We start from the raw sequence: 9,082 nt of genomic DNA on the forward strand, positions 1-9,082 counted from the left end.
AGTATGTTTACTTCTTCTGGTTCGAACGGGATAATCCCGAGACATCCCTTCATATCACCTCATTTTTGTCTAGATCAAAAACTCTCCCTCATACTAGTGTATTTTTGGATAAGATTATTTGAAAGGATGGTAGAGGGTAGGGTGAACACCAAATCCCCTCTCATCCCTAAACTTCTTGGAAGTGAAAATAGGAGAGAAGTAAACAAGGCCAAAGGCGATTAAGGTGTTGGTAACAAATGACCAGGGACCAATTGTATGTCTATGTCTATAAGTTATCAATGGCGACTCAATTCACACCACCAATGGTGTTATTGTACTCATTAGTACCCTACTGCTCCAGGCCTCCATGTACCTTCACTCTGGGCAGAAGCCCTACACACCAACACGAGGTACCTACGCCCATAATTCAAAACTACACACTCCATTTTCTTTTGCCTCCAACCAACCTATCAACGACTTCCCCTCTCCATCCCCCTCTCCGTAGACATGATAAGCTCTATACTAAGGCTCATTTTGTCAAAGCATAGTTTCTCTTCTGGATATAACATCTCTATATCTTTATTGAAGAAGAGTTTTACAAAAAACATTTTTGTTGAACTACTAGGTAGGGGTCACCCATTTTATTTCCTCCGGTCATCTATATATGACCAAATCATCTTTCCATCTTTTCTTCGTACCGTCAAGGTACACTTTGCTCCATACCAACTGGTATCCTTTCCAAATGTTGGGAAAACATTTTTAGTAAACAAAAAACCCTTTAGGCTAAGTAACATGCCTTCCCAGTCGTGCATGATATTGGACAAGGCTATTTGAATAGTTTGACACTTTGCAAAAGTTGTACACTTTTCCCACAAGATCCGGATACCTGTCATGCGGGCATCATCCATGCATAGCATCGTATGCTATGACAAACACCCAATTATAGTATTTCACATGCTCGCCTTAGCATAAGACACACCGCTTAGAGATGTACCCCTCAGCACCGGAGTCCCAGGGGATGTTTGTCTAGGATTTGCAAGATCCCCCGCCAGCTTGACCCTCCGAAATGTCTCTACCATTTGTATGATATTTTGAATGAGAGCTCATAGGTTCCAGAGTTTGTGTTTTTTTGGTTTCTTTGAGTTTCTCTTGATTTCTTTTGCGTTTGGTTTTGACATCTTTTTCTTGTGTTTCTTTTTGGGAGATTCATCCAAGTTTGGCTTTTCCTTGTTGATTTCTTGCAAACTCGAATGAATAGTACCTTTACCAGTTACAACCTCTAATTTCAAGCCATTTCCTACCTCGAGAAACTATTCCGTCTAAAAGCACAAGCCCCCACTTAAAATCTAGGATTTATGGAATTTAGCAACCAGTACTACCGGTGGTCAGGTCGGTACTACCGCCCCCTTGCAGTGTTCTGGCGTCGTCAGAATTCTGCCTTGGAGCGGTACTACCGCCTAAGGTACCGGTTAGTACCAGGAAGCGGTACTACCGCTTTTGCGACCGGTATTACGCTTCGTCTTTTGACTTAAGGTACCGGGTCGGGGCCGGACCACACTGTCCACCTCTTTTCCCCAACCCACCTCAAGTCAAAGGACGCCGCCAGTTCGAAGATCCCCGAGGAGAGTCGCCCCGATCTCCTCCTCCGGCCACCCTCGGCCCCATCTCCTCCGTGGAGAAGCTTCCTCACCTTCTTCTCCACCATGGCCTCCGATATGAACTCGATCCTCCCTCTCTAGGGTTTGTTGGATTCCCTACAAGAATAGGTTAGGGTTCTTGGATATTTTGGTGGAGATTCACCCTAGTAGCCATTCCATGTATGTAGATACTAGCTAGCTACGTTGTGTGAAGTTTTGGACCTCAATGCCATGGACCATTGCCAGATCTGGGCATACTGGGCTCGAGCGGTAATACCGGTTATTTTTTACCGATACTACCGGATCTGGCAGTGGTACTACCGCTTGAAACAACTTTTCACGAATGTTGCTTATTAGTGTCTCATGCTTTACACCTCCAGGGCTTGTGCACTTATCTCCTATTCCCTCTGCAACCTCTGTTGTTTACTGCTGAGCGTGGAGTTGATGAAGGAGAATTTATGCGCAACGTTGAGTGGAACCCCAAGAGGAAGATATGATGAGCACAGCAGGAAGTTTTCCCTCAGTAAGAAACCAAGGTTTATCGACCAGTAGGAGAAAAATGTTCTCTCCCGAGGTGTTGCGAACCAACTCGTGGCAGGGCGCACTGCCGGCGTCAAGAGCAACGTGGAGACCTGCACACAAACAACCAAGTACTTTGTCCCCAACTTTCAGCGAGGTTTCAAGCTCACTGGTTTTGCTGAAAACAAAGGATGAAACGAACCGTGTGGAAGAAGAATTGTTTGCAGAGAACAGAACAGAAAAATGCGGTAGAAAATTGCAATTAAAATAAGAAGGACCGGGGTCCACAGTTCACTAGAGGCGCCTCCCCAATAAAATAAATATGCTGGGTAAACAAATTACAGATGGGCAATTGACAAACAAAGATTCTACGCTAATGGTTGGTGCAGAATACATGCTATGAAAGTATGCGGGCATTACAACAATATACATAGACCGTAATCCAACTGCATCTATCACTAATAATCCACCTTCAGGATTGCATCCGCGACACCCTCCAGTATTAAGTTGCAAGCAACGGACTATCGCTTTAAGCAATGTGTGTAAAGTAAACGATGAAACTACCCTTGAATAGAACACCGTTGTTTTCTCCCTAGTAGCAACAACACATCTGCAACCGTAGAGAACAAGGTCACTTCCCATGGTTAAATAGAGGCATGAACCCACTATCGAGCATAAATACTCCCTCTTGGAGTCGCTAGCATCTACTTGGCCAGAGCATCTACTAGAAACGGAGAGCATGCAAGATCATAATAACATAATACATAATCTCAACCAAAGAAATCTCTCTATAAATCGGATCCACATCAAACCAACATGTAGCAATTACAAATAGATGATCTTGATCATGTTAGGCAGCTCACAAGATCTATACATGAAGCACAACAAGGAGAGGACAGCCATCTAGCTACTGGTATGGACCCATGGTCCCGTGGAGGACTACTCACGCATCACCTTGGATGAAGACATGACGATGTAGAGGCCTCCGGCGGTGATTTCCCTCTCCGGCAGGTTGCCGGGATGGACTGCAGAACCCTCCCGAACTAGGGTTTCGGTTGACGGCGGCGTCGAAACTTTTCGTGGATAGAGGCTCTCATACCTGGGGTTTTCCCGATACAAGGAATAAATAGGCGAAAGGGCGGAGCAAACGAGGCGACAGTACATGGGCCAGGCGCGACCAAGGGTGGGGTCGCGCCTGCTCTATATACTGCCACGTGGCAGCTCTCTTGCGCGTGTCCTTCTGGCTCCGTCTTCGTCCCGGAAAAATAAGACTCTCGGCTTTTGTTTCGTCCAATTCCAAGAAACTTTCATGTACAACTTTTCTGAAACACAAAAACAGCAGAAAACAGGAACTGGCACTGCGGCACTGCGTTAATAGGTTAGTCCCAGAAAATGCTAAAAAATATGGAAAAGTGCACATAAAACATATAAGAATTGTAACAAAACAAGCATGGAGCATCAAAAATTATAGATACGTTTGGGACGTATCATTTACAGGTTCGAAGCCTCGGGCTCCAAAGAAGACGAACCTCCCCATCTCTCATCGCCAAGGCGAGATTGAAGAAGAACCCCTCTCTCCTCGCACGACCAAGCGACAACGAGCATCGGCAACCAAGAAGAAGACCGCCACGGGACCTGTCAAGCCTATGGACCAGTTGTCCAAGAACCAATTCTTGGAGATTCACAATGTCAATCTGTATGTGGTCAAGAAGAATGTCCTCTTGTGCCCCAATACATACTTCTACCACAAGAACCAAGAGAGGATCTATAATGAAATCTATGGCGTCAAGGAATTTGCTTGTTGCCCTCAATGCTATATCAACTTGCAGAAAATTGATTCCGAGCCCGAATACTTCGGAGAGGCCAAGGAAATATGTGAAGAATTGGGGCTCATTCCCTTGATGAATTTCACCATCCATTCTCCAAGGAGGTCATATGCCAATTCTATGCCACCGTCCAATTCGACATCGATGAGAATGACGTCCGCTCTCTCACTTGAATGACTGATACGTTGCAAACATATCTATAATTTTTGATGCTCCATGCTTGTTTTACACCAATTGCTATATGTTTTGTTTACACGTTGTGGCACTTTTATGCATTTTCTGACACTAACCTATTGACAAGATGCCACAGTGTCAGTTTCCTGTTTCCTGCTGTTTTTTATTTCAGAAAAGTTGTATAGGAAATATTCTCGGAATTGAACGAAACAAAATCCAAAGTTCCTATTTTTCCCGGAGCGAAGACGAAGTCTAGAGGAGAGACGAAGGGGGGCCACAGGGTGGCCAAACCTACCCTAGGCGCGGCCTGGACCTAGCCCGTGCCTAGGGGTGGTCTGGGGCCACCAAGCCTCCACCGACCTCGCCCTTCCGCCTATATAAAGCTCCTGACACAAAAAAAAACCCTAAATATACAAGCCTCCGTCCACAAAAAGTTCCGTAGCTCCGCCGCCGTCATAGACAAGATCCGGGGGACAAAAGTCTCTGTTCCAGCACCCTGTCGGGACGGGGAATTGCCCCCGGAGCCATCTCCATCGACTTCACCACCATCTCCATCGCCGTTGCTGACTCCCATGATGAAGAGTGAGTAGTTCTCCCCCGGGGATGAGGGCTCTACCGGTAGCTATGTGGTCTGTCTCTCTCTCCCATGGTGTGATCTTTATGTGACCATGAGCTTTGTAATCTAGATGTCGTTATGCTATTCAACTGAACTTTACTTATGTGATCTCCGGAGACTCCCTATCCCACGTGTGTAAAGGTGGAGTGTGTGCACCGTGTGGGTCTCTTAGGCTATATTTCACAGAATTATGATTTGAGATGGATGTCTCTATGAAATTGTGGTGTGTTAGTACCGCCTATGAATGCTCAAAGTGCAGCGCGGGATGTACATTAGTACTTGGGAATACATTTTTAAGGTTTGCTTTTGCAGACCTACGCAGTGGATTTGTGTTCGTTATCCAGCCAGAGAGTTTTTCAGAGTAGGATAGTGAAGTGATTATATTTATATTCCTTTATGATATCATTGTTGAGAGTGACCACTAGTGAAAGTATGATCCCTAGGCCTTGTTTCCAAACATCGAATCACCGTTTATTTACTGTTTTACTGCATGTTTACTCGCTGCCATATTTATTTCAGATTGTTATTACCACTCATATTCATCCATATCACTTGCATTTTACTATCTCTTCGCCGAACTAGTGCACCTATACATCTGACAAGTGTATTGGGTGTGTTGGGGACACAAGAGACTTCTTGTATCTTAATTGCAGGGTTGCTTGAAAGGGATATCTTTGACCTCTACCTCCCTGAGTTCGATAAACCTTGGGCGATCCATTTAAGGGAAACTTGTTGTTGTTCTACAGACCTCTGCACTTGGAGGCCCAACACTGTCTACAATAATAGAAGTGTGCGTAGACATCAAGCTCTTTTCTGGCGCCGTTGTCGGGGAGGTAAGGTAATAGGTACTCACATCCTCTGGCTACTAAGTTTTTTAGTTGCTGGTGAGTGCTCGAAGTTATTTACTTTAGATTCTGCAATTACATCTTTTTGTTTCTTGTTTTTATTTCCACTAGTTAGTCTTAATGGAAAACAACAACAAAATTAGAGAGCTTTATAGTATTTATCTTGTGTTAGGACATGAGGTGTTTGAAGAGAAAATTTAAAAACCTATGAAACTTTACTTGCATGCTGATAGCAATGTTATTAGTATGATTTTTTTGAACACCATTATTGCTAATGTTATGGAAAAATCTAAGCTTGGGGAAGCTAGTTTTTATGAAAATGATCTTTTTAGTGCCCTAGCTTTTAAGGAGGAAATTTGCTATGATGATACTATGCCTCCAATATATGATGATTACAATGATGATTATGTTATTTTCAGTCCACCTACTATTGAGGAGAAAATTAATTATTATTACAATATGCCTCCTAAATTTGATGATTATGGTGAATAATAATGATAGCTATTTTGTTGAATTTGCTCCCACTATAATTAATAAGAATGATTATGCTTATGTGGAGAGTAATAATTTTATGCAGATGGCTCATGATAAGAATATTTTATGTGATGTTTATAATGTTGATTTTATTCATTATGCTACTGAAAGCTATTATGAGAGAGGAAAATATGATTTTAGAAATTTTCATGGTACTAAAACACCTCTCTATATGCTGAAAGTTTTGAAGTTACTCTTGTTTTATCTTCTTATGTTTGTCACTTTGTTCTTTGTAAATTTATTTGTGTACAAGATTCCTATGCATAGGAAGTGGGTTAGACTTAACTTTGTTTTCTATTTGCTTCTTGATGCTCTCTTTGCTTCAATTCATATTTCTTATGTGAGCATCTTCTCAAATTACTGCGCCTAGCTGAAAGGCATTAAAGAAAAGCGCTTATGGGAGACAACCCATTGTTTTATTTATGTCATTTTTCTTTTATTTTGAGTCTTGGAAGTTGTTAACTCTGTAATAACCTCTCCTTATCATTTTTATTTAGTGTTTGTGCCAAGAATATCCTCTAATAGGAAGAAAGTAATGTTTGGGGAAGTTGCTGTCCTGAAAACAGATTTTGTGCTGTTACCATAAAAATCCATAAAAATAGCCAGAGCGTAATTTGAGCTATAATGTTGTATGCATATGACCCTAGTTATTATCTAACTTTCGTTAGTTGACCACCTTTCAAGTTAAGCAATAGAGCATTTTCAGAAAAATCGATCTTTACCTACTGTTCTGTTTTGACAGATTTCTGCATTATTTGCATTTGCCTCTTAAATCTCGTTCTTTTTTAGTTCTTTTTATCAAAGAGCTTTTTGAAAGGTTGCTACAGTAGCTAATGCTTTAATAGATGTTTCATATATGTTATCACTGAATCCAAGTGGATTTGTTTATTTTAATTGTACTAATGCTGCTAATAGAGAATTGTGTGAAGTTTTGTATGAAGGAAGTTTCAAGTGTAGAGAGAGAAGAATGATGTGATGAGATGAAGAATGGACAAAAGTTCAAGCTTGAGGATGCCCAAGGCATCCGCTCTTCATCAACAAAGCAACATGTCATCTTTCTATGCGCTATATTTTTATTGCTTCATACGATATGTGTTGTTCTTGGAGCGTATTTATTTTTGTTTTTAGTTTAGTTTAGTTTTGTTTTCTTTAGCATATGGTTACATCCTAGCATTCTTGTGTGGGAGAGAGACACTCTTCGTTTTCATTGCATAGAACACTCTAGTTTTTGTTGTTTTTGTTCCGCAGGTGTTCTAGTTTTCTAGTATTGCGTTTAGCTCTTGTTCTTTCACTTAAATTTTGTTCAGAGCTTGTTAGTATTATTTATTTATGCATGATTAGCTCTCTGGTCCATAATGTATTTCATCTCTGAGAGCTATTTCAAATAAGTTGATTGGTGTTGGATACGAGTAAAATATTTCATGGCTATAGTGATGCAAAAAGAAGCTTGTCTAGACTGTGAGCATAGACTTTGGCATGTCATGTTGGATGTTATTGTTGTCATATGCTTAGTATTTATTATCGTAGCATGACTTGTTTCAAATGGCTGAGAGTTCATAATGTGTCATTGAAAGAATCATGTATTGTTTCTATCATAAAAGCATAATATTGTAGTATTCTCCTTTGATGCTTTATTGGGTTGACTTTGCGCATGCTTATACCATGCTATGACTATAATCAGTCAACTAAAGCCTCTATGATCATTTAGTTTTTGACTTGTAATAGCACTTTATGCTTTGATTGATAATGTTTTATCGCTATGCATGATTATGGCCATTATTGCTCTCTTAGTTGGTCGCTCCCAGTCTTTTGCTAGCCTCCGTCTGTGCTGCGTATGATCTCTACTCGTGCATTCAACCACCATGAACCAAAGTTTTCCAATTGTGTCCACCATATCTACCTAGTAGCACTATTGCTATTCCAAGTATGCTCATCATGTTTTTATTTATCTTCCAAATTAAATTTTGGCATGAGAAAATTAGTCAGTAAAGCTCCCACGAACTTGATGACGCATTTACTTTCTTCTACTCAATAAATTTGATCATTGTGCCTATCTTATGAAGTTTATGTGTTTGTAAATTGCGAGTTGTGAGTTAGTAGAACCATGCTTTCATGGGGAACACTTTCGACATTGCACTTATATTTAGTTGATGTCATGTTCTTTTGTTTATGGATGCCTAGTGGTGCGAAATAAAATGGAAAATTATAAGTCCATGGAGTTTGTATATGAGTTAGGGAACCTGGGCCGCTAATCTAAGCCATGCATCATTCATGGTGGAAATTTACAGCTAAGCCATAGTGGGCATTCTATGAAGCATTTGCAATAAAAAGCTATACCCATAGTAAATAAAAAATGATGAGATGCTCACTGTCTGTTTGTCTTGTCATTTAGGCATGTGATTGCTCTTACAAGAGTACCTCCATATCATCGGGAAAGAGGTACCCCGTTGGCGGTTCTCAATGATACATGTATACTTCCAATGACAAGAACTTATTTGGGACCTAAGTTGAGTAGCATGAGGTTTAGGTACTCGCATTCAAGAGGCATGAGATTTTCAACTTGTGATTTGCAAGCATATATCTCATTTTTGACTCACATTAACTTTAACCATTCAAGATACTTATGATAGGGGCAATGAGAGCTCAAAGCTAATAAGTACCATACTTTTTGGAAGATTTATAAAATTTGTTTATCTTGCTTACTCTGTGAAGAATCTCTCTTTTACTATTATGTTGAGTCTCCATCTTCTACTTTATGCACCGATTAAGAGAGCATAGTTGTCATTCTTAGTGCAATGTGCATAGTCCCAAAATTATTATTGATTCACTCATGATTGTGCTATTGCTTGCTCTTAAATTACTTGTATCTAGTCACCCTCTGAACTTTGAAGGTGTCCTAGCATTTATGTTTTGCTATTCAATAAAGAACATGTTGAGTACCACTTTGTTATG

The sequence above is a fragment of the Lolium perenne genome, chromosome 5 (assembly GCF_019359855.2).
Source record: "Lolium perenne isolate Kyuss_39 chromosome 5, Kyuss_2.0, whole genome shotgun sequence".
NCBI lineage: Eukaryota > Viridiplantae > Streptophyta > Magnoliopsida > Poales > Poaceae > Lolium > Lolium perenne.